The sequence below is a fragment of the Schistocerca nitens genome, chromosome 9 (assembly GCF_023898315.1).
Source record: "Schistocerca nitens isolate TAMUIC-IGC-003100 chromosome 9, iqSchNite1.1, whole genome shotgun sequence".
NCBI lineage: Eukaryota > Metazoa > Arthropoda > Insecta > Orthoptera > Acrididae > Schistocerca > Schistocerca nitens.
In genome coordinates this window covers 395,253,096-395,277,510 of record NC_064622.1, presented here as the reverse complement: position 1 = coordinate 395,277,510, position 24,415 = coordinate 395,253,096, and the positions used below count along the sequence as shown (strand labels likewise).

The following is a 24,415-nucleotide window of genomic DNA, read 5'->3' as shown; positions in this document are numbered from 1 at the left end:
GAGCATTGAATTCCCTAACGATATCCAAAATGGAACGTCCCATGCTTCTAGCTCCAACTACTGTTCCGTCGTGCGACCATAAACAAGTCGGAAATCTTTTCACATAAATCACCCGAGTACAAATGAGAGCTCCATCAACGCACTGCCCATTCACATTTTTTGTACGCCTTCTGTATATGCAGCTATCGCTATCCCATGACTTTTGTCACCTCAGTCTGTATTTGACAGATCGAATCGACACTTACGCTTCTTTCCTACAGCACAGCGTCATCATTGACGGTGGTGCCCCATAGCTCTAGAAGGGACACATTGGCTTTATCTGTAAACTGAAGATGGAGGAGGAGAGAAAGCAAAGAAAAGGGAAGGGTTTAATGAAGTCAGCTACATCAGGACACTGTGCGGAGTCAGGGGCGACGTGTGAAAATCTTTGCCGAACCGTGATTCGAACCCGGGACCTCCTGCTTACGAGGCAGGTGCGTTAACCATTGCGCCATCCGGGACTATTTCGGCCCGCATGACGACCGACCCACATACCCACCAAGTGCCACCTGTCCGCACTCCCATTTCCTCCATGCTCGCTACTCAGATTCCGGTGGGGGATCGCACTACTTGCGCATCTGCACCGAAGAAAGTGGACCAATTACCCATTTAGGCGAATCAATTATATGAATGAGCGGTGTCTGTTCTTTCGGACATGTCGCGCCAGAAACAACACGCAAGAAGGGTGCGTATGTGTGTGAGAGAAGCGAGCGTGGCCAAAATAATAATTTTGAAGTCCACATTAATTTCGCATTGGTAGAGTTTTTAACTAAAAGACGATCGTACGGTAAAAAATCGGCAATGGTAAATTCACTTAAGCTCGTGACAGATGAGTGAATGTATTTGTAGTGCGCCTACGATCTGGACGAGTAGGGCCATAGTACTTGAATTCCAAGTGAAATAAAATAGCTGTGTCGTACAAAAGAGTTATCATATTGCAACTACTTCATTATTATTAAAATTATTGGCACGGAATAACTTATAGAACAGTGTAGGAGAACAGATAGGGCAAGCGTCGAGGCTAATGGTTAGAACTTAAGTTATGAACACTAGTACTTTGGAAGTAAGTTTGCCCTCGAAAACTGGCTGTCTATGAATGTCCGATGCCTAATTGTCCAAACAGCCATGCTATAGCAAGTAATAATCAGATATAAATATCAATAAATAATATGAAGTGACGTATTGCAATATACATTTGACACGTCTCACGTATATACGCCGTAACGGGTATAAGTGTAGATATTTTTACAAGTGGTACTTTAATAAGAGGGTTGGAACTTTAATAGTGGCAACTATTTATTTACAGCTCGTACAAAACAGATATGTGTTTCAATGTTTTACTGAGCTTCAAAGTAGTCACCAGCATTGTGTGTAACCCGTTGCCAGCGATGTGGAAGTCGTAGGATACTCTTAGCAGTGCCAGTTGTGTTGACAGTTCGAGCGGCGCGGTCTATTGCCCGACGAATTTGTAGCAGTTCTGAAGCGAATGCCGTGAAGTGTTTCCTTGAGTTTAGAAATCGAGTTGAACTCACAAAGGCCTAAGTCAGGGGAGTGCAGTAGGTGGTATAGCACTTAGCAGCCCCATCAGTCAAACAACTTAGTAACAAATGGTTCAAATGGCTCTGAGCACTACGGGACTTAACATCTATGGTCATCAGTCCCCTAGAACTTACAACTACTTAAACCTAACTAACCTAAGGACATCACACAACACCCAGTCATCACGAGGCAAATTAGTAACAGCTTGCACAGTACGCGCCTGACCATTGTCCTGCAAAATGCTGATCAGGTCCTGCAGAAGGTGTCATCACTTCTGTCTCTAAGCTGTTCATTTTTGGAACACAACCTACGACCAGCTGCATTTTTACATGTCACACCATCCCATCCGCACTCGCACTCCTACGGGTGGTAAGGATTTATTACCACCGCAGTATTTTTATACACTTAATGAGTCATGTATCTACACAATTTGGCTGAAATGTTCTAGACGTCCTGATTTATGCTTGTACGTCACCCCGTTTTCATCATACCCCAATGGGTGGTAGGAGGTTTTTATCCCCACAATGGAATATTAAGATATACGCGTACTAAGTTTAGCTGAAATGGACCCAGTGGCTCAGGAAGCAATGTGAACTTGCTTATGATATAAATATCGATTAAGCATGGGACATGAGGCTACCACAGCACTTGTGTAACTTGCTGCCACTGACGACGAAAGCATATACCTCATGAGTCACCGATTAAGTTCGTCTTTCGCATGATTGTAGGACACATGATTGTACGATGCGTTTCTCAAGCGATTTGGAGAAGTCGAGGTACAAGGTTTAACAAGACTGTATAATTCCATACGACAGCCCAGTCGCCGAACAGAGACGTTAGCGCAACTGTCTTAAGGTCGATTTACATTTGACGGAACAGAATGTCAAAACACTCCACAATGCATTTCAAACTGCAAGGCTTCAGCAACTTGACTTTTTTTAACATTTACAAATCACTACCAAAGTGAGAGAACTGGTAACGGACAGAAAAAATATAGGGTAGCCTGAGTACTGAATGTAAATGCTTTGGATTCGTTATCTGGTCCTTAGAGTCAACGTAAAAAATTTGTAACGCTGGGTTTTGCCATGAGGTAGCATCAAGCAGAAGTTTTTGTATACTATGAATGATTGTCGTTAAGACAAAGGCCAATCAGTTAGCAACCATAGTCTGATTGGGTGAAGGGCTGAACGCTAAAAATTTTGTGAAATTTCTCTGGATTGGAAATTCCAGAAAATGGTTCTTCTCAAAGTGTAGGCTGGAATCCGACGTGTACAAAACGATGGAGATAATTAATCTTCAACAGTTCTGACTTTGGCGTGTGTCGTGACGTAGCCTAGCTGCAAAGTTTACATGAAGCAACCTGGCCACTTTTGTCTTGTTACAAACCAAAACGCTGTTCCCATTGAAACTAACGTGTTTTTCTTTGTGTGATAGTTTAAAATATTATCTCGAAAATTTATTTTGTTCCTGTAAGATTTCGAGAAGCTTCAACGAGGGAACACTTTCGGTCATGATCGGTCCTGGAGTAGTTTTAAGTGCAATCAGAGAGCTGAAGGGATCAAATCTCGTGAGTGTAGCAGCTCTGAATGATCAAGTCTTTCTTTCGAGCCAAGACGAAAGTGGAAATACTTGTTACAAAAACATTACTCGTAATGGAGTATGGAATGTGGATCCGAGCTCGTAAATAATGTTTTTCTTCTGTCGACTGTAGTGTAATCACGTCGGATAGCGAAATCGCGTGAGCCGTACGTTGTGTTGTTGCCTGGACCACGTGCTCAACTGCTGCGAACTGCGAGCGTTCATGAGAGAGAGAGAGAGAGAGAGAGAGAGAGAGAGAGAGAAGAAAATTACACCTTGTTCTCTGACGATACTGCTGCAGGAAAACAATTTCGGCAGTGCAGGAAAACAATTTCGGCAGATGCTGAACAATTTATATTTAGTCTTTACATTTGGTAGATTGAATGTCAACTCTTCCTGAATGTAGATAAATGTTACTGATACAAACATGGAAAAAACGATAGTATCAGATTTCATCACCAGTACTAAACTCTTAGAGCCTGTCACAGTGGTTTAGTATCGAGCGGCAACATTACGGATGTTAAGTGGAATGAAATTTTCACTCTGCAGATGAGTGTGCGTAGATAAGAAACTTCCTGGTAGACTAAAATTGTGTGTCAGACCGGGACCACAACTCTGGAGTATTGCAAAAGTCCCAGATTCGAGTCACGGCGCGCACACAGTTTTAATCTCCAGGAAGTTTCAAGTGGAATGAACATGACAAATCAGCAGTAAGGGACGCAAATGGATGAAGAACTTCAATCAGGAGAATCCTGAAAATTGCAGTGCATCTGCCAACGAAAACTCATACAAGACTCCAGTGCTACTGATTATAGAGTACTACAACTGTAAATCTCGTCAATTACATTAAGATTCTGGTGGCAGAGAATTTTCAACCGGGTGGCTGTTGCCTTGGCCTGAGTGAGATTACGTTGTTGGCACCGTGCTATACTTACGTTTTTTCATCCCCAATACGCAAACTCACCATGCAGATATCGCGTGCCAAGAGGTAGTATGTTGTCCTCACATTCCTACACTTCTCCTTCCAGATCCTTGCCTGTTAAATAAAACTGATCGATAGATAGGTTCTACTCTTGCAGGTACTTGCAGGTGGCTGCAAGTACTCTTGCAGGTGGCTGCCGCCGCCTTTTTTGTGTGCGTATAGTATCTGATTCATGATCGCTGTTAATAGTACATTGCTTCCCAACCTGTTAAATCGTTTTACTAAGTCAAGGTAATAAATCAACAAGAAATTTATTTCCATGAAATGCAACTGTTCTCTCTCTCTCTCTCTCTCTCTCTCTCTCTCTCTCTCTCTCTCTCTCTCTCACACACACACACACACACACACACACACACACACACACATACGCGCGCGCGCGCCAACACACACACACACACACACACACACACACACACACACACACACACACACAAGCGCGCGCGCAAAGTGGGAGAGGGAATAGTTTCACAGAAATGGTTCAGGTTGAAATTCCTAGTGAAAGACATACTGCACCGATGACGATAATCCCTAGGTAAATTAAATCTACGGATCGAACGTTTATAATAAACCAAAATATGTATTGCAACTGAATCGTTATTTCTGTTTTTGGTGGGCAGATATCTTCCAATTGAGCCATTCTCACATTCCACAGGACAACTCGAAGCTTTGATCTCTCACTATTTTCTTTCTGCTTTTCCAAACCAAACCGTATTTAATCAAGGACATAGGCAGATATTTTATTGTTCTTCGAAACTCTGCAAGCCACCGTAAGAGATTATGCGCGCGCGTCTATCACGGCGACGTTTGGAGAACTTACATGAAGGTTTACAGCAACAGGAACTAGCGCTTTTCTTCCGTAACAAATCATCTAGTTGTTTTTTTCTTCGGACGTACGGTTTACCTGGCGGCAAGAGTAAGCACCGGAAAACATTCAGTATAAAGGATGACAACATTTTGAGATATTTCTTATGGATTCCACGTTAATTACAATTATTTCCATTTGTTCAACAGAATACTACATTTCACTCGTTATTTTAACTACCGAGAATTAAGAAAAGTAACGCTTATACCAAAAGACTTCAAGAAAGACGACTGAAGGTGTGGTGTACGCTGGTGTAGTACAACAGAGACTGATGACAAATGAAGAAGAACACTCTTTGTCTGTAGATATTGTCGCAGAAAAAGCCGAGTAGTACCGTGGTGCAGTGGTTATGATACTGAACTGTTGCATGAAGGGTCGTGAGTTCAAAACTCATCTGGACTGAACCATTTTAATTTCTATATTCGTTTCGAGTACATTCTAGAAGTGTCCACAAATGTCAAGAATCATTGTACTGGAATATTCTGTAGCTGCATATATACTGTATGTGTTCTGGCCGGAGGCAGTTCGCTCCGCGCTCTTGTATGTGCAAGCGCTGAATAAACCTTCGTTAGCGTTCGGCATTCATCTTCTTCGACGTGACAAAACAGAAGAGCCGGTAATGAATGTCAACCGACAACTTTGTACTGTTCCGGAAGACTAACTGAATGAATGAATGCAAATTCAGTAGGACTAAAACTCAATAACACGAATAGTTACAAATAGGCGTTCCGTTTAAAAATGGAGTTGGCCCTTTTCATTTGTAACAGCTCCGTCTAGTAGAAAGTTGACAGTGACCTGTAGTAGACAGCTATCACCTGTTCCAATTTGCTTTTTACTGTTCTATAGTGAGAAGTGCACTCGAGATATTTTGATGTTACAACTTAAATAACACATTTTGCATACTTTCCTGACACTCAAATGTTTTTCTACCTAGCCCATATGATCTCGAGATGCATCACCGCGATTGCCTTATTCGCCGCTTGGGGTAACTGAAGGGGGGCTGTCGATGGCACGAGTCTCAAACTCGGGACCTTTGCCTTTCGCGGGCAAGTGCTCTACCAACTGAGCTACACAAGCACGACTCACGCCCCGTCCATCGTACAGCACACAATTTTAATCTTCCAAGAAGTTTCGTATCAGCGTACACTCCGCTGCAGAGTGAAAATCTCGTTCTGGAAACATCCCCAAGGCTGTGGCTAAGCCAAGTATCCGCAATTACTTTTTTTCAGGAGTGCTAGTTCTGCTTGGTTCGCAGGAGAGCTTCTGTAAAGTTTGGAAGGTAGGAGACGAGACACTGGCAGAAGTAAAGCTGTGAGGACGGGGCGTGAGTCGTGCTTGGGTAGCTCAGTTGGTAGAGCACTTGCCCGCGAAAGGCAAAGGTTCCGAGTTCGAATCTCGGTCCGGTACACAGTTTTAATCTGCCAGGATGTTTCAAGACTCTTAATTGTTGACTTGGATTGGTGGTAATTTTAACTGTCTCGCGGGTCAAAGCGAGGCTGGCAAGCCTTTATCTGCAGCAACGCAGAGAATCAATTCGGACTCAACAATAAACGTTTTCAATCGAATCCGCGGAGTAGATTTTTGCGTGTGCATATCGCCAAGAGTAAGTGGATTCGAGCTGCGGCCGCTAGTGTTAATTCGGGTGAGGCCACGGAAGCTTCGAGGAGGAACGAAAGGAACGTTCCAACTTTAATACCTTCTACTTTTATCCAGCTAAAAGACCACGAAAATAAAATTAGAAAGATTCAAATGCATGAGAAGGCTTGCCGACAGAAGTTCTCCCATGCACCATTCGCCACTGGGAGAGCAGAGAAGGTGAGTGGGGGAGGGGGCCTTGTTGACAGTAGTACACCTCTGCCGAACACCGCAGGGTGGCTTGCGGCGTGCGCGTCCAATTTCTAGCGAGCTGCGACCGCAGTGCTCTGCTCCTGCTACAGGAAGCGGCCTCTGGCGGGCAGCGCTGGCGCGTCCTTGCGCGGCCCGCCGGCGACCTGGTGGGCGCGCCCGCAGCGCAGCCGTTGGACGCCGCCCAGCGACGCAGCGCAGAGCAGGCGAGCGGCTGCCATCCGACACGCCATTGTTTTTCTGGCCGCCGGCTGACGCGTACTCGCCGGCCGGTTTTGGCACCGCCGACGCCTCCGGGCCGACGGGGAAAACATAAAACGCACCGAGACCGAGACCAATTCCCTGGCGGGAGGCGCGCCGCGGTGCCACCCGAAATTCGTGCCTTAATTCTGTCCATGTCTGCACCACAAGCTATGATGCTTATCCCCTGCACACAAGTAATTAAAAATGCACTGTCGAGTCATAACTACAAACACCTGCGTCCAGGCACAATAATTATCATTTGTAAGACATTAACAAAGCTAGAAGAGCTGGAAATGACAAAAACTCCTTCCGAGAATGCCACAACGGTACCGACCGACCGCTGCGTCTTTCTCAGACGATAGGTGTCACTGAATGCGGATATGGTGTGGTCAGTACACCGCGCATCCGGCCGTTGTCAGTTTTCGTGACCGCAGCCGCTACTTCTCAGTCATTCAACTCTTCGATTGGTCTCACAGAAGCTGAATACACCCCGGCTGCCAACAGCCCTCGGCAGACCTAGCGACAGCGCTTAACTTCGGTGATCTGACGACAACGGGTGTTATCGCTGCTGCAAGGCTGTCGCCAGAAATGACAGGGCTCCAAGTAAATATGGATAACAGAAAGATCGAGTTAACATTCCGTCGACGACAGTATCATTACAGACGGAGCATAATATGGCATTCGGGCAGATATCTGGACGCATCAACATTTTGCTAAATGCATTTAGGGCAAAACTCCCGGAGGTGAAAGAGAGGGAAGCGGTGTTGAGCCTGGGCTTTCGTCCTCCCGATCACGGCGCAGTGTCTTAACCACCAGGTCACCCAGCTCGTTCACATTTAAGTGGAAGCAAGTTCATACAGATAGCTGTTGAAAGTCTCCAGTCTCACCCCTTATGATGCGCCACAACATCTACACTACTACTCTGCAGTTCTCACTTAAGAGTTTGCCACATGCACTCAGACTATTTCTCTACCGTTCCACCCCCTAATAGTGCGTGGGAATCACGTACACCTACAAATTTCTGTGTGAAATCTGATTTATTTAGTCTGGATGGTCTTTTCTCCTATGTAGGTCGAAGTCAACAAACTATTTTGGCAGCAAAATGGTTCAAATGGCTCTGAGCACTATGGGACTGAACTGCTGTAGTCATTAGTCCCCTAGAACTTAGAACTACTTAAACCTAACTAACCTAAGGACATCACACACATCCATGCCCGGGGCAGGATTCGAATCTGCGACCGTAGCAGTCGCACGGTTCCTGACTGCGCGCCTAGAACCGCGAGACCACCGCGGCCGGCATTTTGGCAGCAGAAAGCTGGTGATTTAAATTTCGTTAAAAGACATTGCTGCAACCAAAAATAGACTTTATTTTAATCGTTGATAGTCCAACTCGCCTATCATAATCGTGGCACTCTCCTCCCTATATCACGATAATACTAAACGAGGTCCCCTTCTTCAAACTTTTTCGATGTCATCCGTTAATCCAATCTCGTAAGGATATTGTGCAGTAACATTCCAGGAAAAAGACATACAAGCATTGCATAGACCGTCTCCTTTGTAGATTTATTGCACCGTCTAAGTGTTCTGTCAATAAAATAAAATTTTGATTTACTTTCCCCACAACGGTTTCTACATGATGTTTTCAGCTTAAGTTGTTTTTAATTGTAAAGCGATTCACTGCACCAAATGTTTTTATGTAATTAACACTGAAGTCAATGCCCTCCCTATGTATCAGGGACATTCAAATAAAAACGAGACAGACGCTAAAAAAGTAAATAAACTGTTTCTTATTTCAAAAGTAATGGCCATAATTGTTAAAATATTTATTTCACTGTGACATAATACGGTCAGTGCCTTCATGGAAAAAGTTTGCGTTTGTCTACGGAACAATGATTGCACACGCGCGTGCATTTCTTCGTTCGAAGCAAATCGAGAGTTCGAAAGATAGGTATAACGCATGGGGACAGATTGAGACTATGGATGATACGAAAAAGTTTCTCAGCGAAACCTCAGCAGCGTAATCGAAACAACGCCGGCAACATTGCTTCGGACGAAGAGGTGCATGCCTGGGTACAATCATTGTTCCGTAGGGAACCGCAAACATTTCTCCACGACTATTTCGACTATCTTGTCTCACAGTGGGATAAATATATTAACAGTTATGGCTATTACTTTTACAATAGTAAACAGTTTACTTAGTTTCTTCCCACCAATCTCGTCTTCATTTGACTGTCCCTTATACAAAGCTTTAGTTCTTAACGCAACACAACAGGATATCTAATGGACATCCGCGTGCTGTTTGAAAGTGTTTCTCTGTAGCTACCCATGTCATATCAGAGGAGAAACTGGGAAGAGCTGCTGACTCATTATAACGCTGTAGTTATGTCGTAGATTCTCTCTTAAAATCCAAGATTAAAAAAAAAAGTGAAAATAAAATTCACAGCTCAAAGAAACAAGTACATGTAAGGAAAAATGGCGTTATAAATTACGACTGTGTCGATAATGACAAAAAAAGCGGATGAACCAAAACCAGTAGTGGTGAAAACAGAAAATATAGCTAATTTTATGCGAGGGGCAGAGCCCTTCCTGGAGGTGCTTCAAAAGACGTATCATAATACATAATTACATCTCGCATCGTATTCAAGTTACATGAATGACACTTGGGAGTTTTGTTATGCGAGGTATTCTAACGTACTGCCCACGAAAAGGCTGGTTACACTTTTCTGCTTCTACAATCCGTGTCGAGTAGTCATGTAACGCATTTTTCCTATACCTCCGCCTGGTGCAAAATGGCGGTGGAGCAGAGTAAAATTTCAATTGTCCTCTATGTCCTCTTTCTCTTCCTCTTCTTATTAGCAATGGAACAGGTTAATGTAAGATACGACTGGAAGAAAGGAAGGAAAATTAGTTTAAAGTGTCGTCGACATCTAGGTCAGAGGCAAACATAAGCTCGCAATGTTTCAAGGATTGGGACGGAAATCGGCCGTACACTTTCAAAAGAACCGTCCCGGCATTCGCCTGGAGCGACTTCGCGAACTCACGGAAAATATAAATCTGTATGGCCGGACGGGGATTTGAACCTTTGTCCTACAGCATGTGAGTCCACCTCACTGCGGCACCTCGATCAGTGAAATGACTGGCGCCACCTCGGCCAGTGAAATGACAGACTATAAAACATACCTGTGTAAGCTAATCAACTTTCGCAGCATGTAAGAACATTTGCATGAGAGTAAGCCAACTTCCTCCCACAGCTGCTACTTTGTTGCTTGTGACAGCATAACAAAAAGGACTGTGAGAACAAATTATCTTATTGCACCCTATTTAAAGTTATTGAATCGATTTCTAAAAATAAAACGGCACCTCGTGATTAATTGTTAGTTTCTTGAGTCAACCTGGAGCCTACATAGCACTTTACTTAGCAACAGAATCACAATTCAACAAAGACAAAAAAGTTCAAATAAATGTATTCTGTACAGGAAAATTATGTCTCGCGTGTTCTGCAACTAAAAGGTGTGGTTTTGGTAGATTTCAAGGATATTAAAATATGAACGGTATTTTATGTGTAAACACTGAAGAAGTGTCGTTCGGACTCTACGACGTGGAAAGCTGAACATGAATCTCGTTTATACACGGCAGTACATAACGACCAACTGTCGTCAAAAGACCAGAGAACGTGAAACTTTGAACTAGTGTTTGCACACTTCCGTACCCTTCGAGGAACGAGTTGTTTCTTATTTTTAATATAGTGTAATGAACACAATTCTGACCGCTATACTACAACAAATCCCAACCAGTGGAATTCTGATTCCACGGTACAAAATGCGATCTGGAGAATACTGGGAACTTTTGAAATTTAATGTACGAGGGCGTGCTGAAAAGTTATACCTCCAAATTTTTATGTGGAAAATCAATACTTTTAAATAAAATATGAGTGATTCACACGCCACACCTGACCCGTGGAAAAAATTACTGTTTTGAAGAGCGCGCCGCAGCGCGTAGTGTGAAGCAGTCGCCCTCCGTTTCTGGCGGTGGTGCCGCTGTGGCAATCGCAGCTTTTGTGTCTCCTTCTGGTGGGAAAGGGGAAAGGTAGCCTGCTCATGTGCATTTAAGGGGCGCTATGAGCTCGCTAGGCGGTGAGTCTGGTCAGCCGGGTCAGTCAGTATCTGTCTGTCGTCAGGAGTACTAGTATGTGTTAGGCCGCCAGTCTGCTCGAGTTAGTTCAGGCAATGGTCATTGGCGGTTGGATCGATCGGTTGGTCGGTCGCGCACTGAGACACAAGATGACTTGTCCGTCTTGAGCGTCGGCGTATGTGAGGTCGCCACGTCAGTCCAGTGGGCCGCGCCGTATAGCGAGGGGTAGTGGCTTCGCGGCCGATACGAGAGCAACGGGAGTCAACCCTCAACATCGGTCTGGCCGGTGCGAGCTGCGACGCCGTGAGACGGGAGATCGGCGCGCCTTCCTGCGTCCGTTCAAGCGGCTGGCAGCGGACGGTTCGCGAGAGCGATTTGGGGGTGCTGCGCCAGGCCTTCTCGAGAAATCGCAGTTTATTAGAAGTTAAGTGATTCGTGATATGTTGTTTCATTTACTTGTTAAATCCTACTTGTTTTCTTGGTGAGGTCACCAGCCGCTTTATTTTGGGGTCGTCCCAACACTCTTCTCCGTTTGCCCACCCGCGGGAAGGTGGTTATTTGCGAATTGGGTGGTCCGTTTTTACCTTGTGGAGTAGGGGCTGATTAGAGCAACGTGCGGTTCGGATTGTTCAGTAATCTCCCTGTCAATCTGCCATACGTTAATAGCTGCCTCTGTCATGTTTGTCGGATTCGGTGTTCACGAATTTATTGCTTCAAGTATAACGGCCGAATTCCTGAAATATGTTTTTATCTTGCCTATCATCTTGAGAGGCGGTATATATGTAATGTAGAACATGTTTGGCTAACCTTGTATATTTTATGTAAGACTGCATTTCATGGGTTTTTATTTAAATTATTTTAGTATATAAATTTACCACCCTCCCACCGTAAGAGTTTTTTTTAAAATCAAGTTGCACCTTCGGTGGCAGCTTAATCTTTTAATGCTAGTGTTTTGTATCATTTCCATCCCTCCTACAGGGTGCATAGTTTATACGCTTGTGTGAGTTGTTAAAATTTTTAGTTTAAGGTAATCTGGTGTGTTGCAGATTTTCACCAGTGTAGTCTTTCAGAGGTTGTTGTTGAGCGGTCGTGATTACGGCCGTGTCGAAAGGGAGCGGCAAGGTCCTCAGCCCGAAAGCTCATACTGTCAAATTTGTTCTTTCTGCCTCTGAATAAATTGTAACTTGATATTTTGAGGGTGCTTTCTGTTTATAATTTTAAATCTGTTTCTAAAAGAAAGGGGGGGGGGGTTAGGAATAAAATTCTAATTTGTTGAAAGAAATTTGATTTGATTTCATCAGTTACCCACTGGCAACTACTTCCACGCTCACATAGTGTGATTAAATGTGTTAATGTTCTTGATGAATTGCTAGTAAATAATGTAAATTCTTAAGAAAAAGGGTTTGAAAGTAAATTCGCGGTTCAACACCTTTATTCTTAATGCCTACATACTTGCTTCTCAACATAGTCACCTCGGCGGCGAACACATTTCTCCCAACGAGAGACCAGTTTGTTAATATCGTCACTGTAGAATGTTTGATTTTGTTGACGGAGCCTCAGTGTCAACTTTGTTTGTACCGCTTCATCACTATCAAAGTTAAGTCCTCAAAGGTGTTCTTTAAGTTCCTGGAAACAGATGAAAATCGGATGCGGCGTAGTCGGGACGGTATGGAGGATGATCGATGACAGTGAACGCAAAGCGTCGGGTTGCTGCGAATGTCGTAGCTTTCGTATGGGGTCTTGCACTGTGCTGAAGGAGAGGGAGGTCCTTGTGTGGGCGAACTTTTCGAATTCGAAACTCTATTACATAGTTACGTTACACACTGACAAGTTACACCCTATAATCCGAGCCCTCTAGCGGTAGAGGGTTCAAACTTACGTCAGCGAAGCGGGAAAGTCGATGAAGTAATATGCATCAGATGTAATACTGAGAACGCAAAAAATTCGGAGGCATTACTTTTGGCACGCCCTCATATATGGAGTTTCATTGACGTTCGATGTTCTGTTTTTGTGATCGGATTTTACTTTTAAAAATGTGCGTCGCGTAGTTCGCAAAAATTCCCTCTCTTGCTCTCAATGTTTGATGGTCGTCGGAGTGTAAGTAACACCGTCTCTGGGTAGACGGCGAGGAAAAGAGTAACATTAAATGCGGCGCAAAGAAGTAAATTATGCGGCGAAGCGCGGCCGTGGCTTTTGGAAGGCTGTCCGCTATCTGGCGTGGGCGTTACGAGCGGAAGGGGTGGGCGGCGCGGCTTCCTGAGCTCTCCCCGGTGCAGCCTGTCTGTGGCACGCACCCAAAACCCCACTGCCACGCGCTTTGCGAGCGTCTCCACATCGCGCCTCGCATTTGAAGTCTGCCTACTAACAAGGCGCCCAGAAACGTACAGCGAGTAACAAAATCCACATCCGAGACGGTTAAAACATTTTTGGAAGGTGACTATTAACAGCCGTCAAGTAATGTATAAAATGCATGTTTGAGCATCAATTGCTATTTTTGTTTGAAACCCAAATATTGACCGGTTTCAGTCACAGACCATCTTCGCGGATTCTATCCAAAGACACAAAAATATACATGTAGTATACAGGAAATCATACAAATTCGTTTCCAAAGAAGTGCAAAAACAATGCGATTACTTAAAAAATGGCGACGTCTCATAAGCAGAGCATCTCATGAATTCCAGTATACCACACAGGAAATTAAAGGCAAACAAGCTAATTAAATGTGTAAACAGAGCAGTACTGAAGAGAAGATCAGAGGTATAAGTGTTACAATTGCACAAAACATTGAGGAGTAGGTCAAAGATCATTACACAGTATTGTCGTCGTATAGTACAAAAATATTTCGATGATAAGTTTTTTGCTGTATACAGGGAAGTGGACTATCCCAAAGATGTTCACCAAAATACTGTCTTAGAGATCTTTGACCTACTTTTCAATAAGGATGTATCAACAAGAATCATCCGATTTGGTACGTCTATATTTCTAGACTAACATACATATACAATGAATTTTGTTTTGAGATGAAGGGGAAACTCAGTTTTTTTTCGTACCTTTTCATAGCTGTTCAATATGGCCCCCCTTGACATATGTCAATGCGGTATTCAGATTGTTTCCACACTGCAGCGAGCCTGTCTTACGTTACGGCTTCAATAGCTACTGTTATGCGAAGTCTCAGTTCGTTCACTGTGGTTGGTAACTGAGACACATAAAAGAGTGTCTTTTATAAACCCCTACAAGAAATAATCACATACGGTCAGGTCCGGTGACCTTGGAGGCCAGTAATGTAAGCTGAATCATTTGGTCCAGTGCAACCGATCCACCGTTCAGCAATCCTTTGATTTAAAAATTCCTGCACTTGAAGATATCGGCGTGGCGGTGCTCCATCCTGTTGGTAAATGAAGTCGTTCGAATCAGTCTCCAACTGTGGGCAAAGAAAGTTCTCAAACATATCGAGAGGTACGTGCCTCCTGTAACAGTGTTCTCCGCAAAGAAAAACGGACCATATACCTTTTCCCCTGAAACTGCACAAAACACATTAAATTTTGGAGAGTTCCTCTCCTGTCGTACAACTTCATGTGGTTGTTTCATACCCCATATTCTCATATTATGACGGTTTATCATTCCATTTAAATCGAACGTTGTTACGCAAAAGATATGCTGTTTTTGCTATTTACGAAAAAAGAGCATCGTACTTGACTATTTTCATTATATCCTATCTGGAATCCTGTTTCCAACCCTGGGCCTCAGCTCCAGCCTTCAACTGACTATACTTTGTATCCGAATTATTAATTAGGGCCCCTTTCCTAGTCTTCCTCGATCAGCAAAAGGGATTAGGGTTGACCAGCATGTTTATCAATCAGGCCTGAATTACCAATTATCGCCTCATTAAGATAAAGTAAAAAGTAAAGTTTTTATACATTTAGGCTAATTGAACACTGTAGATCCTACTGGATGGTGTATGCCCTTGCCATTATCCGACTTCGGAAGTGGCTTACTCAGCCTTTTACAGAACAACTTGGGCCTTAAGGTGGACTCTGAACCACGGAGAAACTCAGTATTTCTCACATCAACACATCATTGTTCAAATGGTTCAAATGGCTCTGAGCACTATGGGACTTAACATCTATGGTCATCAGTCCCCTAGAACTTAGAACTACTTAAACCTAACTAACCTAAGGACATCACACAACACCCCGTCATCACGAGGCAGAGAAAATGTAACACATCATTGTAACAAATGAAAAAATCGATAGCTAACAAAAACCTTGGGACCCAGTGGGAACATTAAATAACAAAGCACTAGTTACCGATATCATGACCAGCACGCACAACTCGACGGGCACCGTCTTTTAAGGCAATTAAATCATTGTTTGAAAATTATTTCTAAGCTAATCATTAAAGATACTGGAAACAAACGCGATCCAGTGAGTCTACCTTGGCTAATCACGGACTTTTACTAACAACGTACACTATGTCTCAATCTACACAAGTGTCCTGAAGTTAAGCATGATCACTAAAACACGAAAATGAAAAGAGAAATGGTGAGCTATCGCCCAACATCACCGTAAATATTTACCTACTAACCCTACTCGTTCGCTCCGTGTAGGCAAGCAGTACTCCGTGCTGTGAATAGCGGCGTAACCGAAAGATAAACACACACAGTACATGGGACCTCTTAAACCCCAGTCTTGTTTGTCCGTCGGGGGAGCTGACAATATGTCACAGAGACGCCATTTGAATCCTGTTTTGCAGGGTAGAATTCATGCCTGCCTGGAAGCATGCCAGACACAGACCGAAGTCTCAGTATCCTTGAATGTACCTCAGAGTGTCGTTTCCAGTCTTTGACGACGGTTTCGAAACACAGGAGATGTTCGTCAAAGACCAGTATAAGGCGACGAAGAATAACCAATATGCGGCCGTAACTGCCCAAAGAAATGGGAGTACACCTACAAGACAATTGGCTGCGGAGCTTGCAGCTGCCTCAGGAGATGCTGTTTCCCGATAAACTGTATACCTGACGCTTAGAACAGCAGGGCTATTTGGCAGACGTGTGCATCACAGAAACCGGCCCGTGTGTTGTGCAGTTTGCAACATCAAAACTGGTTCAAATGGCTCTGAGCATTATGGGACTTAACATCTGACGTCATCAATCCCCTATAACTTAGAACTACTTAAACTTAACTAACCTAAGGACATCACACACATCCATGCCCGAGGCAGGATTCGAACCTGCGACCGTAGCGGTCGCGCGGTTCCAGACTGCAGCGCCTAGAACCGCACGATCACTCCGGCCAGATTCAAAACTGGATCTTGAATGACTGTATAAATGTGCTCTTCACAGATGAATCCCGTTTCAGTGTGCAAAATGATTCTCGTTGCATATTACTCTGGAGAGAACCTGCCAACCGATAATACCCTAAGAACATCGTACAAAGAGATCGGTTTGGTGCTGGTGGCGTCATGTTGAAAGGCCGTACGCAGTTGCGCATCTTCATTGGTCGCCGCAGGAATACTGTAAACACTCAGAGGCACAGGGAAGAGATACTGCTACCACATGTTCACCTTTGCAGAGGAGCAGCTGGTCCAGACTTGCTCTTTATGGACGATAACGCCCGTGCGCACCGAGCTGCTCTGGTGGATGAATTCGTTGAGGGTGAAGATATTCGTCGCATGGATTGGCCAGCGAGGTCCCCGGATCTCAAACCTATAGAACATACCTGGGATGCAATCGGGATGTGACGTATGTTCCGTCCCAGACACTTTCAGACCTCCGCTCCGCTCTCGCTGACGAATGGGATCGACTACCAAGAGAGCTCTTAAACTATCTAGTATAGAGCATGCCGCTGTGCAACATCTGTGGCTGTTTAGGGTAACCAAATTCTATGTTAACAGCTTCTTTTCTTGTGGAAGAGATTTCCCTGATGTGTTATTTTCTTACGTGTATCTTAGCGATCAGGAGTTTTCTAACAGTATGTTTTGGGCACTCCTGTGCGCCAAGTGTATTGTAATTCTGTAGCTTGTTCAGTAATGCTTCTGGCGCCCTGATAAGGCAATATGTCTTCTTTTTGTGCTAATGCTTATCTTTTTGACATTAGTGTACCTCATATTTGCTTTGAAACTGTACGATTACGAGGGTGAGTCAAATGAAAACCTTAAATTTTTTTTTATTTATTGTGCAGAAGTGGTACAAAGCTGTATTACTTTTCAACATAATCTCCCCCACGCTCAATGCAAGTCCTCCAGCGCTTACAAAGTGCATAAATTCCTTTAGAAAAAAATTATTTTGGTAGTCCGCACAACCACTCATGCACCGCGTGGCGTACCTCTTCATCAGAACGGAACTTCTTTCCTCCCATTGCCTCTTTGAGTGGTCCAAACATACGGAAATTGCCTGGGGCAGGGTCTGGTGAGTATAGTGGATGAGGAAGACACTCAAAATGCAGGTCTGTGATTGTTCCAACTGTTGTACGGGCAGTGTGGGGCCTTGCATTGTCATGTTGCAAAAGGACACCTGCTGACAGCAATCCACGTCGCTTTGATTTGATTGCAGGCCGCATATGATTTTTTAGGAGACCAGTGTATGATGCACTGGTGACAGCGGTCCCTCTAGGCATGTAATGCTCCAAAATGACTCCTTTTTCGTCCCAAAGGAGTGTCAGCATAACCTTCCCTGCTGATGGTTCTGTTCGAAACTTCTTTGGTTTAGGCAATGAGGAATGGCGCCATTCCTTGCTCGCTCTCTTCGTTTCCGGTTGGTGGAAGTGAACCCAAGTTTCGTCCCCAGGAACGATTCTTGCAAGGAAGCCATTACCTTCTTGTTCAAAGCGCCGAAGAAGTTCTTCACAAGCATCAACACGTCGTTCTCTCATTTCAGGAGTCAGCTGCCGTGGCACCCATCTTGCAGACACTTTGTGAAACTGGAGCACATCATGCTCACTGTGGTGTGCTGACCCATGACTAATCTGTAAACATGCTGTAATGTCATTCAGTATCACTCGGCGGTTTTCCTTCACTATGGCTTCAACTGCTGCAATGTTCTGTGGAGTCACAACTCGTTGTGCCTGACCTGGACGAGGAGCATCTTCCACTGAAGTCACACCATTTGCGAACTTCCTACTCCATTCGTGGACTTGCTGCTGTGACAAACATGCATCACCGTACTGAACCTTCATTCGTCGATGAATTTAAATAGGTTTCACAGCTTCACTACACAAATACCGAATAACAGAACGCTGTTCTTTCCTTGTGCAAGTCGGGCGGCCATCTTTGTACTGATACTGCGACGGTATCTGTGCATCTGCACTATGCTGCCACCTATAGGCCAATTCTGCACGCTGTTTGTAGCACGCTTACCAACTTACAGGATAACGGCGCGAAATTTCGATTTGTTATTACAAATTTAAGGTTTTCATTTGACTCACCCTCGTATATCAAGTTGGTAACTAGTAGCTGAAATACGACACTAATGTGGAATGGTACTACCGGTTAGAATTGATCAGGGAACGTAAAAGAGATTTAAAGAGAAAATCGAATTAATAAACCTAAGAAATGTCCTGACGTGAAAAAATTGTGCGACAGACCGCACATATAGCCGAGACCTTTGCATTTCGCGGGCAACGCTCTTATCCGTGGAGCCATCAGAGTATGATGCACACGTTCCAAAAAATCGAATGCGACAATAGCTTTCTCGTAGTCTTTGAAGCAATACAGGGTGTCCACAATGAGACTCCAACATTTTAATATACTATATCTTTCTCATTTCAGATGGTGGACCTGTGAATCCTGAAGGGGCAGACAGAGCAACTCAACAAGTTTGCGGTGTGCAAAGTTGATACGCCAAGTGGCCGTAGTGGAGCGGCAATCAATAGTTTTAGCAAAATGGAGGGTATGGAGGAGCGTGCACAAGTGGTCTGGAGGTATGCAGAGACAAAATCGGCGACCCAAGTGCAAAGAAACTTTCGTCGAGTTTACAACAAGGCGCCCCCGTCGTTCAACACTATAAACAAGTGGAGTGATCAGTTTTTGGCTACTGGGAGTGTTGTGAAAGGGCATGGTGGTGGTAAGCCTGGGATCAGCGAAACATCACGTGGAACAAGTGCGGCGGTCATTCGAACAAAGTCCACAGAAGTCAGTGCGACAGGCAGCACGAGAATTACGTATGAAACGTTCAACAGTGCACAAAGTGCTTCATCAGCGATTACGTTTGTACGCATATAAAGTGCAGGTTGTGCAAGAACTCAAGCCTGATGATCGACCAAAGCGAGAAGAATTTGCATGTGTCATGTTAGATCGCATTGCCGCGGACGAGACGTTTTTATCACACGTGATATTTACTGACGAGGCAACCTTTCACGTGTCAGGGGGTCGGAAAATCCACATGCACCTAGGGAACACATGCGCGACAGTCCGAAAGTTAATGTGTGGTGTGGTTTGATGATAAATCGCAATGTTGGGCAGTTTTTCTTTCAGGAGCCGACTGTGGATGGAGCCATCTACCTGGAGATAATAGAACAATTTGCCGTGCCACAGATAACAGACCTGCAGCCAAATGTGATGTTTCAACAGGATGGTGCAGTACCCCATTGGAGCCTTGATGTCCAAAAATTTTTAAGTGACACATTCCCGCAACGATGGATGGGCCGTGGAGGTCCAATTTCTTGGCCACCATGTTCGCCCGACATAACCCCCTCTCGATTTTTTCGTGTGGGTTTATGTGAAAGCCCGGGTATACGCTACACCAGTAAAGGACCTGCAAGACTTGAAACAGCGTATGAGAATTGTCATCAACTCTGTCACAGAACAGAAGCTCCGCAACACATGGCACGAAATCGATTATTGACTTGATATTCTTCGCGTTACCTGTGGCGCCCATGTTCACTTGTACTGAACCGTCCACCCGTGTATGAAAACTTTATGATTTCCCTGTATTTGTTCGTCAATAAATTGTATTTCCTGTCAGATTTTATAAATGTTGGAGTTCATTGTGGACACCTTGTATTATAGGGTGAAAAACAAGAAACGGAATGAAGATAACAACTAAATGTGAATGCCAATACATAATCACTGTTTTGAGAGACAAAAGATCCAGGAAAGCCCACCAAGAACAATGCCTGAACAGTATGGAGAAGTGTGGACCTGCAGCTAGAGCGCCGTGCAAGCGGCGGCCGTGCTACTCACCGGCTGTGGAGACGGCAGCGGGCTCAGGCAGCTGGGCAGCGCACCCTCCTCCGCTCACCGGCCATCGGCCTAACAGCGGGCGCGCATCCTGCAACACAACACGGCCGTCTTTTACAGAGCGGATGCACCAGCCGCAGCACATGACAACGGCCACGCGCCGCGTGACCAGAATCTCAGATCGCTGGCCGAGAAGGCTGCGCTCAGCCACAGGCCATTCATACCATCGCACTTCGTCCAGTACCGACTGCTCTGTCACGACTGCGCGTGACTTATAATAATGGACAGTTACTACTATGATCTCTGCCGTTCACACTTTACATCTAACGTTAAGAGTTTCGACGGTCAATCAATGATCACTTAGCACTAAGCGGATTGCCTTTAAATTACATATCTGCATAAACCGAACCTTTTTTTTTTTCCCCTTTCCTTCAGCGGTATGCTGAAAATTTAAGCCTTTGTACCAAATGACGAAGTTAGTTGCACGTAATGCTTATTATTATTATTATTTCGGCCAACAAACCCATTTTCCCGTCATTGCCTGGATAAACTTAAAAAATAGAATAAGCTACATGAAAATAAAGTAACGAGGAACACAGTCGAAACAAGTATAGTAAAATAACTGATGCCGCATAACAAATCGTCCACAGACATAAAAATAACCTCGTAAAATAAATGACGTTGTATAGCAACTCGGCCACAATTTAAGAAAGTAATATACGCAACATGAACTTAATGTCTATTGTCGTGGGAGTACACAGGCAGACTGGTGAGACGCGTGTTGAGGCAGTGCATTTTTTCCCCCATGGTTAGCCACCGTATCCGAATCAAAAACAGAAACATAAATGCAACTGGTGTTGTCATTTGATCCCGAATAATACAACAGTTGCGGAACTTGCACCACTATGTTCCGTAAGTTGAAAAACAAATTTGAAAAATTAACTTTGTATCTTGACTGATAATAAATTGCTCAAGAATAGTTTTGCGCCACGCGCATACCAGCAAGCGCGTGTAAGCTTGGATTTAAATGGAAAAACTTAACTCTGAAATAAAAACAAAACCATCAAAATGAAGGCAGACTGTTAAAAAATACACATCTTTGCCCACCTCTGAAATCAAAATCTGTTAAGTGGTAACATTCAATAGTATATAAATACAGAAAACTGCAACCAGTCACTTTTTCCAAATTGTTTAGTCTACTAACTAGGTTTTTCACACGTTTCCAGAATAATCTTCAGATGGTGCACATTGAAGTTGAAGTTACATGTTTATTTGCATAGCGTGATATGGATACTGGCTCTGTGACAAGAATGTAGATGAAAAGTCTTTAAATGTATTGCCATGAGTAATGTGGACAATGGCAATCACAGTGGAAGCTGTCAGGTGGATACCAATTACGAAGCGCACCATCTGAAGTTGAGCCTGGAAAGTCTGAAATAATCCGTCCATTCCATTAACTAGTTTTCGTACACGTGAATGGTTGCAATTTTCCACTTTTTGTTGACTTCAAGGTCACTGATAAGCCTTATTCAACTGCGTGCTGGTCTTCCTCGTGGATTACATGTATCCTCTTTGAATGCTGTCTACATGTGATTATGAGATTGAGGCTCAAACCTGTTCCACACTTTGACGGCGGCCCTCCTGAGGCCATCCAGTGCGTTTCCTGCGGCGATGCAGTACAAGTCTGAATCGGTCTAAGCACGCTCAATACGGGTCACATCAGCACTTGCCTCAAGTTAATCAAATTCTGTTTATTCCTGCCTCCTGGAGAATCGTGTTCACGGGGCGGACACAGTGTGCTCGTGCATCGTTATCTTGGAAAACGAATTCTTCGCCGAAATGCTGCCTTCAGAGCTGGAAGATAGGTTGGAGGACCTTCTCTAGGGACTGCACATCATCAGCAACGAAGAGGGGAATCCGAAATCTATACACACGAAACCGGCGCAAAACATGGGAGACTCTTCCCTGCTGACTTCTAGAGACCATCTTCAGCGTAAGGGGGCGGATAAGTACCATTTGAGTCGTCATACAACTCCCAGTTACCCTTTAATGGGGGTAGGACGTGAAACGGGCCGACTTTGAGCAGGAGAGGCACGACAGGACATTTTAATTTACACTGTCTATACTTTTACAAATAAATTCATAAAACTCTGTTAGCATAACCAGGGAGGATTCAGAGTTCACACTCATAGCAGAGAAAGTTCAAAAACATAACAAAACAATTATTTTTACATGTGAAATTTCATCATTTTTTCACTTGGTATTAGCTGCATTTGTTGCTGTAGGTACACTTTTCTTCATAAGTAAGAGAGATTCATCGATTAAGTTTGCACAGCAACCATGCTTACAGGTGTATGAAACTCTAGAATTTCCCAAATCTGTTAAAAACTGTGGTAAAAATTGAGATAATTAACAACACTCCTGGAAATGGAAAAAAGAACACATTGACACCGGTGTGTCAGACCCACCATACTTGCTCCGGACACTGCGAGAGGGCTGTACAAGCAATGATCACACGCACGGCACAGCGGACACACCAGGAACCGCAGTGTTGGCCGTCGAATGGCGCTAGCTGCGCAGCATTTGTGCACCGCCGCCGTCAGTGTCAGCCAGTTTGCCGTGGCATACGGAGCTCCATCGCAGTCTTTAACACTGGTAGCATGCCGCGACAGCGTGGACGTGAACCGTATGTGCAGTTGACGGACTTTGAGCGAGGGCGTATAGTGGGCATGCGGGAGGCCGGGTGGACGTACCGCCGAATTGCTCAACACGTGGGGCGTGAGGTCTCCACAGTACATCGATGTTGTCGCCAGTGGTCGGCGGAAGGTGCACGTGCCCGTCGACCTGGGACCGGACCGCAGCGACGCACGGATGCACGCCAAGACCGTAGGATCCTACGCAGTGCCGTAGGGGACCGCACCGCCACTTCCCAGCAAATTAGGGACACTGTTGCTCCTGGGGTATCGGCGAGGACCATTCGCAACAGTCTCCATGAAGCTGGGCTACGGTCCCGCACACCGTTAGGCCGTCTTCCGCTCACGCCCCAACATCGTGCAGCCCGCCTCCAGTGGTGTCGCGACAGGCGTGAATGGAGGGACGAATGGAGACGTGTCGTCTTCAGCGATGAGAGTCGCTTCTGCCTTGGTGCCAATGATGGTCGTATGCGTGTTTGGCGCCGTGCAGGTGAGCGCCACAATCAGCACTGCATACGACCGAGGCACACAGGGCCAACACCCGGCATCATGGTGTGGGGAGCGATCTCCTACACTGGCCGTACACCACTGGTGATCGTCGAGGGGACACTGAATAGTGCACGGTACATCCAAACCGTCATCGAACCCATCGTTCTACCATTCCTAGACCGGCAAGGGAACTTGCTGTTCCAACAGGACAATGCACGTCCGCATGTATCCCGTGCCACCCAACGTGCTCTAGAAGGTGTAAGTCAACTACCCTGGCCAGCAAGATCTCCGGATCTGTCCCCCATTGAGCATGTTTGGGACTGGATGAAGCGTCGTCTCACGCGGTCTGCACGTCCAGCACGAACGCTGGTCCAACTGAGGCGCCAGGTGGAAATGGCATGGCAAGCCGTTCCACAGGACTACATCCAGCATCTCTACGATCGTCTCCATGGGAGAATAGCAGCCTGCATTGTTGCGAAAGGTGGATATACACTGTACTAGTACCGACATTGTGCATGCTCTGTTGCCTGTGTCTATGTGCCTGTGGTTCTGTCAGTGTGATCATGTGATGTATCTGACCCCAGGAATGTGTCAATAAAGTTTCCCCTTCCTGGGACAATGAATTCACGGTGTTCTTATTTCAGTTTCCAGGAGTGTATAAAATGTAAACAAGAAGTTTAAAACGTAACAGCCCATTCATTTTTCCATAGATTAAATAAATTCTAGAGTTTCATACACCTGTAAGTGTGATTTGTAAGCTGTGCAAGCCGGCCGTTGTGGCCGAGCAGTTCTAGGTGCTTCAGTCTGGAACCGCGTGACCGCTACGGTCGCAGGTTCGAA

The 24,415-nt window shown here is 44.8% G+C and overlaps 1 protein-coding gene and 1 non-coding gene across 2 annotated transcripts in view; both read right to left on the bottom strand.

Annotated features, from left to right (window-relative positions):
• LOC126203979 (homeobox protein PKNOX1-like) overlaps positions 1-24,415 on the bottom strand; it is a 721,008-nt gene that overhangs the window by 376,540 nt on the left and 320,053 nt on the right. Inside the window, exon 2 of the mRNA XM_049938398.1 lies at positions 20,397-20,484. The gene's annotated coding sequence lies outside the window, so the exon portion shown is untranslated. The remainder of the gene's footprint in view (positions 1-20,396; positions 20,485-24,415) is intronic.
• Trnat-cgu (transfer RNA threonine (anticodon CGU)) lies at positions 428-500 on the bottom strand. The gene has a single exon. It is a non-coding gene; the product is annotated as a tRNA-Thr (tRNA).